An 11237-nucleotide genomic window follows, 5' to 3' on the forward strand; every position below is an offset into this window, starting at 1 on the left:
TTTATTTATTTATTTATTAATTTTTTAGTAACAAAAAAAAAAAATTGTATCATTTAAATTAACTTAGATATCATTGCTGTTTGGGATAGTATGATTTAGAATTTTCTTTAAAAAAAATTTAATGTTGATGTTTGGGTTTTGGATTTTATTAGTTCTTTTGATTGGATTACAGTGTTATGACTATTTAAAATTATGATGTTTAGTTTGAAAAATAGTATTAATTTGTTTTTGTTTGGGAATTGGGGATTTTTAGTTTATACTTTATTTTAAAAAATATATATAAAGATTATGAAATATAGTAATTTTCCATCGTGATAGATGGTAGTATAAATTTTTTATTGTCTCTCTGTAAGGATATGTGATTCCACTTTAAAAAAAAAAATCTGTTTTAATATTTTGTTCTGAAAGCATTTACAAGACGTTCTATAGTTTTAAATGTTCTTTGACTTTAAACAACAATGTATAATACTTCTGGCCTTAGTTCTGAATTCACGAAGCCTGTTTTCTTCAGCACAGGCATTTATGCATTGTAAACATATGTAGATACGATACGTATACACTAATGTCATGACAACACCATACAAATTGTATGTTTGTGACATCATTAGAGATTGAGTTTGGACACTTAAAAAAGTTTTATAAGCACAGATCCATATGTCAGAATTACCAAATCTTTGGCATCCAGTAGCCGATTATTAATGAATCAAAATTCTCTGGTGGTACCATTAAACAAAACAAATTTTAACATTTTAGTATTCCAAATGCAAAACTAATTTCTTCAGACCTGATCTTGTGTAATTGATTTTTGAGTGTATAAACATATTCCACTATACCAGTTGGAAAAATGTTATCTGGAGACAACTAAAGGCGTATATTTTTATGATCAATGGAGGTGTTTTGAACAATAAAACCTGATGATTTAGTAAGATTTAAGTTAATACTTCAGGTACATGCACGGATAGAGCTCACTCCCCTTCTCCACTGTGCCTGAGGTATACTTAAACGAATTGTTCTCACTTTACATGTGTCTATCTAATGGAGCACTTTCGATTTAAACACCAAATAATTGATCAAAATTTAGGAGGCAGTGTTTTTGTTATAACATTTTTGTGTGGAACAAAGTACCATCCTTTTTGTTAAACATTTTTTTTTGAGAAAGAAAAAACCTGAATAACTGTTTTTCAATGCCCATTTTAAAAACCAGTATTATAAACATTTTGACCCATATGTCAAATGGACACACCAAGGCATTGTCTAGAGCTTTCATGGGCATTAGCACAGCCAAGAAGAAACTACATGTACAGAAATAAATATTGGCTAGTAATGGTAAGTTTCAACCAAAAGTACTATACAATTGTTGTAAAAGGAACATAAAAAATTAAATTCACTTGTTTTGTAAATAAAAAGTCTCAGATTGATTTGTCACATTATCAAGTTCCCAACACCAATAAAGAAGGAGCAGTCTAGCATTTTTTTCTTTTTTTTCAAAAATGAATTTGTTTATTTGAATCCTTTTAATGTATTTGAACCTTTGTTGGCCAAAAGTCTTGCCAAAATTCTAAGATGGCCACAACATTTAAAAATCTTTTATAACTGAAATGTTTATTTTATTTTTTATTTAAAAAAATCTTATTATCTATTTATTTTGTATGGATGGATTAAAGATTTGCAATACTTTAGTGCCATTTTTTTCCGTAATCCTTTTCATTTTTAAATGTTCACAAATTTAGTTTTGAGACTCGTATTAAAAAACGTTTAAGCTGAAGATGATTATGAAGAGAGGCCATTTAGTTAGAACAGTATGTTACGGAAATGTGTCATCTTCAGATGTTGGACATTTACTTACAGTATATGTTAAAGCAAAAATGTGAAAAGGAATCTGTTCTATTTTTATTGTTGTCTTTTTTTCTTCTGGTTTTGGGGCTAATTGTCCTTTTGATGTCCCCCCCCCTCCCCTAAAATCTGTGTTGTGATCTCTTAATGGTATTATGTTCCAGGGGCCTATTTCACACAGGTCTCTTAGGCTCTGCTAGACAACAAAAACATCCTCTTTGCAAGTCTTTTAGCATTGCACTGTGAGATCGCAAAGTTGCGAGAGTTTAGTGAATTAGGCCCCAGGTCTCCAAATGCTGCAAGTGGTCCAGGGCCCATGCTTATAAAGCAGTTGAGAGTCCAGACTCAATCTCTAATGAGGTCACACACATACAATTTGTATGGCGTTGTCATAACATTAGCGTCTCGAGTCTAGACTCTAAAAAGTTGTATAAGCACCAGGCCAGGTCTCTTTAACTCTCTGGAACTGCATACTTAAATACTGTATGTACATAAAGATGGTTACAGGACAGGTTGATTATCTTCAGTCACCAGGTTCTTATGACCCTTTTTTATATTTTTTTTTTATGAAAATGTATATTTGTTTTCTTTGGATATGGTATACACTATTTTCTTAAAATTTTTATTTAATTTTTTTTTTCCCACAATGGATTGTCCGGTTTTCAACTAAGGAAATGTAGAATAGTACATGAGTGGCCGTTAGATACCATTTATTGAGTTGTTTTAAAACATATCATTCAAACCAGTGCACCATGACTGGTATGTCAAAGGCCGTGGTATGTGCTATCCTGTCTGTGGGATGGTAGGTTAGGTACATATAAAAGATCCCTTGCTACTAATGGAAAAATGTGGCACGTTTTCTCTCTATGACTACGTCAAAATTAACAAAATGTTTGACATCTAATATCCAATGATTAATAAATTAATATACTCCAGTGGAAACTAACTTTTATCTAATAAGTGAAAGCTGGTTGGATACATTTTTAAAAGAGTTGTGAGATAAATGGTATCTAATGGACACAAATGTAGTATTTTATTTCTTACATATCCCCAAAAACCAGTTTTAAATTAAATTTAAACACCTTTTTCAAATAAAACCAGTTTTTTTTGCCCTAGTGTTGTAGTTAACTTACGGGTCACAGACAAGTCAATTTCAGGTTAACCTGTATGTCATATAGATGGTGAATTTAGTAAAATGGTCCATTACAGACTTGTTAATACACTGTTGATTGAGATAGTAATTAAATGTTGTTTCTGTAAGTGGTAAACAAGTACCGAATGTTGCAAGATCCTAATGATAAAACAAGGATTTATGATAATTGTGCTGTGTAATATTGGAGTCACAACCCATCTGAGTTCACTTCAGATATTTTACAAGATAATATTGATGATGTAACAAACTACAAGGGTCTATAGCTTTGATTTATCAGTGGACACATACAACCATTGGAACTGTTGGAATGTGCACAGACATTTCAAATGGAAAGATTTGAATGTCATATTATTACTGTCTTGTCATAATGACTCCATACATGCAATAAATATATTTATAGTGCTAATATAATGCATGACAAATGCAAGTGATGGTACAGTGTATTATGATATGCAATGTGTTAACCACTTACACAGTCTTTCATTTTTGATCCACTTGTGCTGCAAATAAAGAATTTCCCCCAAATCATGTTCAGTTTGTTTATCAATAATATACATGTACTAGTATTTAAACTGGACCTCTTAATATAGAATAAACGTATTGCAAGTTGGACAACTCTGAAGCTATACTTGTATGATTTTGCACTACAGTTGGGAACAAAGACTATCGGGAACTTGTACTTTAACCTTGAAGCTGTACTTCTTTGATTTTACACTACAATTGGGAATAAAGATTATCGGGAACTTGTACTTGAAGCTGTAATTCTTTGATTTTACACTACAGTTGGGAATAAAAGATTATCGGGAACTTGTACTTGAAGCTGTAATTCTTTGATTTTACACTACAATTGGGAATAAAGATTATCGGGAACTTGTACTTGAAGCTGTAATTCTTTGATTTTACACTACAATTGGGAATAAAGATTATCAGGAACTTTTACTTGAACCTTGAAGCTGTAATTCTTTGATTTTACACTACAATTGAGAATAAAGATTATCGGGAACTTATACTTGAAGCTGTACTTCTTGGATTTTACACTATAATTGGGAATAAAGATTACGAATACAAGAAAAGATACATTTTAAACATTTTGATTATCTTTCTCCGATGATAATCAGGAAATTAGTTCAGAGTCTTTAAAGGAAACACAAAATCACTAAATATGGTAAATGAACATTGGTATTTCAGAAAGCAAGTAGACATGGGGGTGGGGAGGGGGCTGACGGAGATCGAGGGCGCACGCACACACACTGCCATACATGTATTTTAAAGATATATGTACACATGCACTATTAGCTTTAATTTTGTTTGAAACTACGTCATTATTTTAAAGGGACATTCCTGAGATTGCTGCATTGTAATATGTTTCCGACAAATAAAATATTTCTACGATTAAACATACATAAATATATATTTTCTTGTTTAGAATATCAGTATGTATATTTAATGTGTTTCTGGTCGTCTTAATATTTGTAAGAAGCCCAAACTGAATTTTGTCTTCAAATAAAAATATTTTAGGAAATAAAATGAAATTTAACCTAGTACAAATATTACAACAACCAGAAACACGTTTAATATACAGCTACTGATATTTTATGCAGAAAATATATTAGATATGTAGGCCTAATTACAATCGTTAAAAAGTCTGTCAGTCGATAACATCTAAAAAATTGCAGCAAAACTCAGGAATGCCCCTTTAAAGGAAATCCTTGTCCGGTCCATATCTTCCTTACCAATTATTCCTATAATGTCATCCAACCTTACATTCAAGTACAACTTGGGAGGATGGTGGTGTGTTGCGTACCATAACTAGGTCACCGCGATCTACTTTTGTCAGGCGTATCATGCACCTCATCGTCGTTGCGTTATGGGGTGCGTGATGTAGCTCAGTGGAAAAGCGCTCGCTTGATACGTGGTCGGTCTGGGATCGATCCCCGTCGGTGGGCCCATTGGACTATCTCTCGTTCCAGCCAGTGGACCACAACTAGTATATCAAAGGCGGTAGTGTGTGCCATCCTGTCTACGGGATGATGCATATAAAAGCTCCTATGCTATTGATGGACAAATATAGCGGGTTTTCTCTCTCTAAGACTTTGTCAAAATTACCAAATGTTTGACATCCAATAGCCGATGATTAATAAATCAATTTGCTCAAGTGGTGTTGTTAAACAAAACAAACTAAGTTTTGTCACTGTTGTGTTTCAGTATGGTTACCTTGTGTCTGAATGATTTCAGGCCAGCACGGATCCAATTTCGCTATCTCATTGTGAATGATTGAATATTTTATCGTAAGACCAGTGCCGGATTTATAAGGGGGTAAAGGGGGCAATTGCCCCCCCCCCCCCCCCCCCCCGTCAGTGGGGCCCCCCAGACTAAGGACTTCCTTTATTAAAAAATATGTAATAATTATAAAAAAAAAAAATTATATTTTTTATTTGTCATGTAATTTAATTTCTATGTTGAGGGGCCCCGAACCTGAAGTGCCCCTGACCCCTACCATGGGCCCCCAGGGTCTAAATCCGACCCTGCGTAAGACCCAAAAAATCAGCTTTGGTGCCATAGTTATAACGAAATTTTCTTAGCAGTAACTAGATAAACGTTTGAGAGTTCAAGATAATCATTTGCTGTAGAAAGAGAAACTTGAGGAGACGATGGCTCTCTTTAACTATTCATGAATAGCGTTTTCATTATATATTACATGCCATGTCACAATCTTTTCAGTTTATCATCACAGTAAGTAAAGCCGTTTACTGAAAGTAATCGATCATGAATCACAAAAACTGAAGCATTACCCCAACCCCGTTAAAACTCCTTTTCCCCCCCTCATTTTAGTTTTTAGGTTGGTTTTTTTTTTTTTTTTTTTTTTTTTTTTGCTTGGGGAAGGGGTGGGGGTGAGGGTTGCTGGTATGATACAGCGTGCAAATATGTAGACTAACCACGATGCGTTCTGAGCTATCCAGACATCCATAAAAAGGATGCTGTTTAACTCATCCACATGCATGGGGCCTACGGTCCACGCGGTCGATCCCGCTTACGTGCATGACACAGTTGGCATACCTGGCATTGGCTAGTATGTATTGATGTATTAATATCTATATATTGTATGTATGTATGTATGTCGAGGTTTACTGTTACAGACATAGATAATAACGCACTGGCGCAGGGGATAATTATGTATGTTTTTATAAAATGTAATACAGTAAACAAAAAATGAAAAAGGTTTGATGGGGGGGGGGGGGGGGGGGCATTGCCCCCGTAACACACACCCCTCCGCTACGCCACTGCGCCCACTTTCGATTTCGACCGATAAACAAACAATCAAACAAACTTACCTTTATTCATGTATCCACTCAACGCTCACAGAAAATATTAGGTAGTACATGTATTAGATTTGATTTATGCATTGTACATTTATACACATTTAAAATAAATATGCTTATTAGTGTCAAACAGCGATTCTGTTCGCACATTTTTAAAGTTAAACTGTATTTAGAAAAATGTACGTGGTATCACTTTGACATCAATAAGCATATTAAAAACGTAAAAGCATTGTTGACGTCACATCAAAGGATTGGTAACGTTTAGATGTAACATTTCCGGCAAAACGTAGGCCGTACCTGATTTTTTTGCGGATGCATCGCAATGTTCTGTAATAATATCCATCCCAGTAAGGAAGAAAATGTTTTATTTAACGACACACTCAACACATTATATTTACGGTTATATGGCGTCAGACATATGATTAAGGACCACACAGGTATAGAGAGAGGAAACTCGCTGTTGTCCCTTCATGCATGGGCTACTCTTTTCGATTAGCAGCAAAGGATCTTTTATATGCACCATCCCACAGAGCTACACAAACGGATGACGCGTCATATTTGTTCAATTCCCGAACAGAAAAAAAAAGAAGAAAGAAAAGTGACTATAGGTTTGAGGAATGAGTAACCTTGTTTATGTTGGAATCTTTCTTTTTAAACTACAGTATTAAAATATTAAACCTTTTAAATGACAAAACGTATAGAAATATAATTCCTCAGCTACATTAGATATCTGATTCCTTTCCGTTCTGGGGGCCTGACGTAGCCCAGTGGTAAAGCGTTCGCTTGATGCGCGGTCGGTCTAGTATCGATCCCCGTCGGTGGACCCATTGGGCTATTTCTCGCTCCAGCCAGTGCGTCGTTAAATAAAACATTTCCTTCCTTCCTTCCGTTCCGTTCTGGTCCGCGTTTTACCAACACCCGTCTTTTCTCGTTTTTGGGAAACGTGTGATTTGCGTGTTGGATAATGGTGTCAGTACTGATGCTGAACGAAGTAATAATTCGTATCCATGTGTCCATATTTTTTACATAATTATTAATTAGTCAAGGATGTATTTCTGTTAAGTTACCAAATTCCCCGAGTCATTAAAAAAATTGTCATTACCAATAATTAAAAAAAAATTGAATTGAAATGAACTGAGTGAAAGTGAACTGAACTAAATTGAGTTGGGTTGAATTGATTTAAATTATTGAATGGAATTCACGAACAAGGGAAAAAAATGCTTACTTGCGTTTCCATGCGTAAAATCTCAAGACTTTAACATGCTGTGGAAATCGTTTGATTGGAAAAGTTGTCACTTCTCATTTACAATACTTCTGCATCTGAGGGGAAAGAAATATTTAGTGATAAAAAAAAAAACATGGGTGAATCAGTATGTTTATGTCTGTTTGGGAGTAGTCCCCTCATTTATATTTATTTATTTATTTATTTATTTCATTGATTAATTAATTTTGATAATGAACACACGCGCGCACCCCCCCCCCCCCCCCCCCCCCACACACCTCAAAGACAAGATATAACTTGAGTGATATACATGTATATCAAAGGAAGAAGTAATTTGGGTATTCATATTCAGTAGTCACAAGCTTAATACATATGTTCAATGTTTCATCACTTCATAATAAATATACTCTTCAAAAGAAGAAACGCAAAACCACATTGTAGTAACATTTGGAGAATTGATTTAATTATTGAATGGTGAGTCCGATAATTACCAAATGTTGCAGGATTGTTCACAATTCACTCTAGTCCATTGTGAGTAAGTGATAGGACACACCACCAAGGTCAAGGTCATCTGGAGTCAATACCGGGTGTGGCCTCCGCGTGTGTTGACAACTGCCTGGCACCGCCTGCCCATTGAAGCAACCAGAGTACGGATGACGTCCCGGGGGATGGTGGCCCACTCGGCCTGCAAGGCTGCTGCCAGCTCGGGCAGGGTCTGGGGCTGTGGTTGTCGCTGTCGGAGGCGTCGGTCCATCTCGTCCCATAGATGCTCAATTGGGTTCAAATCCGGTGATATCGATGGCCAAGGAAGGACATTAATGTTGTTGTTCTGTAGGAAAGCCGTTGTGAGACGTGCTGTGTGAGGCCTGGCGTTGTCATGTTGGAACACTGCGTTGGCGTTGGCCATAACTGGAACGATGTGTGGCCGGAGGATCTGGTCAATGTAGCCCTGTGCATTCAGGTTGCCCTGCACGTGGACCAGGTCAGTTCTGCCAGTGTGTGAGATGGCTGCCCACACCATGACACTACCCCCGCCGAATCTGTCCACTTCCTGCACGCAGTTTGCCGCATAACGTTCACCACGACGCCTATACACGCGACATCTTCCATCATGACGTCGGAGCAGAAATCGGGACTCGTCACTGAACCACACCTGTCTCCATCGCAGTTGAGGCCATTGTCGATGAATCTGGCACCACTGCAGTCGGAGTCGACGGTGTTGTGGTGTTAAGATGACACCTCGAACTGGACGTCTGGCACGAATTCCTACCTCACGTAGGCGGTTCCGTACGGTCTGGTCGGATATCCTGCGCAAACCTGGTATTGCTGCGGCTGTGGAGGTGGCAGTAGTCAATCGTTCCCGAAGGTGGCGTACCCGGATGTAGCGGTCCTGCCCGGGGGTAGTGACCCGTGGTCGACCGGATCTAGGGAGGTCACGTGTTGATCCATGTTGCTGGTAACGGTCCCACAGTCTGGAGATGGTGCTTGGGGACACATGGAATGCCCTGGCAACGGCCGTTCTGGATTCGCCTGCGTCTAGTCGGCCGATGGCATTGTTTCTCTGCGGTTCACTGAGACGTGGCATGTCCTGGATTGTCAACTGTCGGCCAGATACAGAGGCCAGGCAAGCGAACACCCTGCACTTTTATACTGTTGGTGTTCATGTTGCACGTGCAGACAACGCACGTGCAGTGGTGACATGGTTTGCACGTGGCTGCGTTTTTGCGAATATTCACATTTTGGAACTTTATTGTACAGTAGCTGCGTTTTATCGAATGTAACCGTGGGAATGTGTTTGGGACATGCAATGACCTTATATTCACAAAGCATGAACCGGTAGGAAACATAAAATCGGAGTTATAACCCATTTGTACCCTTTTGCGTTTCTTTTTTTGAAGAGTATATGTTATAATAATTATTCATACCAAAGTCGCAGGATCGAACCACCTCGGTGGATCCATTCAGCTGATTTTTTTTTTTATCGTTACAACCAGTGCACCACAACTGGACAAAGGTCGTGGTATGTGCTTTCCTGTCTGTGGGAAAGTACATATAAAAGATCCCTTGCTGCATTAGGAAAAATGTAGCGGGTATCCTCTGATGACTACGAGTCAAAATTACCAAATGTTTGACATCCAATATAGCCGATGATTAATTAATCAATGTGTTCTAGTGGTGTCGGTAAACAAAACAAACTAACATACCAAAGTCTTTTATTCATTTGTCAATCCTAAGTCATAAAATACCATTCTAATTTTCGCATACGCAGACCGAACTACTATACAATGGAGATTTTTAATTAACCCCTGAGCGCCAAAAAGAATTGCGCTGAGCAAGCAGTTATAACATGCAGAGATGATGAAATAGGCACTACGTCCGAATCCATTTAATGTATGATCGATATCAAAGGCCAGTGTGGACCCGTGAAATTCAGCAACAACAGCAGTGGCGTAGGAAGGTGCTAAACAGTGAGTGGGTTGGGGAAGGGCGGCACACACACACACACACACACACACACACAAACACACACACCAGGGCCGTAGCTGGGCTTTTTTGTTGGGGGGGGGGGGGGGGTAGCAACTGAGTAGTTAATAGTCTACAACTCCTTAAATATAAGTAGTACTAAACCAAATAATTTCGGCTGGGTCAAAGTTTAACTTTTGATAGAGAAGTGAACACAACAAGACCTGTGATGAGCAGCTTGACCCCCATTTTTTTTCTGATTCACTTTAAGGGTGAGAGGTGGTAGTATTTATATCCGTGGCTATTATGTCGATTGATACGCCGCAGGTAGGAGTTTTAGGCACATATGTTACTATTGTCGTCTATGGAATTTGATTTGGTAGAATACATCCTAAACGGTTAAGAAGAGAATTTTCTTTAAGTTTCTATAATTGTTTCCGGATTGTTTTCCTTGCCCCCCCCCCCCCCCCCCCCCCCCCACACTAGCTACGACCCTGCACACGCACACACACGCTAAATATTAATTCTTTGGGATAGGGGAGGCCACGGTGTTTCTTTTAAAAAATAATTAAATTATTTGGGTTTTTATGAAATTAAAGTTAAAGTTTGTTTTGTTTAACGACACCACTAGAGCACATTGATTTATTAATCATCGGCTATTGGATGCCAAACATTTGGTAATTTTGACATATAGTCTCAGAGATGAAACCCGCTACTTTAGCAGCAAGGGATCTTTTATATGCACCATCCCACAGACAGTATAGCACATACCACGGCCTTTGATAAACCAGTCATAGTGCACTGGCTATAACGAGAAATAGCCTAATGGATCGATCCTAGTCCGACCGCGCATCAGGCGAGCGTTTTACCGCCCTTCATGAAACTAAACATTGAGCCAGCGATGTGCCACTAACATCCAATGACATAACACACAGCACGTAGTATCCTTGGACGTCTACCAGAAACCTTCAGGGAATATGGGTAGCCTAAAGCATAAAAGGATAAGCTCTCCAAATCAGATTGGTTAAGCCACGGGACATAAGGCTGGTAGGTACTAGGCGTGTGTGTGGTGTTTCACATTTTGCATAGTGTGTGTGTGTGTGTGTGTGTGTGTGTGTGTGTGTGTGTGTGTGTGTGTGTGTGTGTGTGTGTGTGTGTCTGTGTGTGTGTGTGTGTCCGTGTGTTTGTATGTAGGAGGGGGGACCAACCGTATTTTACCTTTATTCATATAGACTAGTACAAGGCC

General features: G+C 38.0%; 1 long non-coding RNA gene across 1 annotated transcript in view; it reads right to left on the reverse strand.

Moving 5' to 3' along the window:
- LOC121379138 overlaps nucleotides 1-6464 on the reverse strand; it is a 30753-nt gene extending 24289 nt beyond the window's left edge. Inside the window, exon 1 of the long non-coding RNA XR_005958808.1 lies at nucleotides 6319-6464. This is a non-coding gene — a long non-coding RNA (uncharacterized LOC121379138). The remainder of the gene's footprint in view (nucleotides 1-6318) is intronic.
- Nucleotides 6465-11237: the final 4773 nt, after the last annotated feature.

The sequence above is a fragment of the Gigantopelta aegis genome, chromosome 8 (genome assembly GCF_016097555.1).
Source record: "Gigantopelta aegis isolate Gae_Host chromosome 8, Gae_host_genome, whole genome shotgun sequence".
NCBI classification, from domain to species: domain Eukaryota; kingdom Metazoa; phylum Mollusca; class Gastropoda; order Neomphalida; family Peltospiridae; genus Gigantopelta; species Gigantopelta aegis.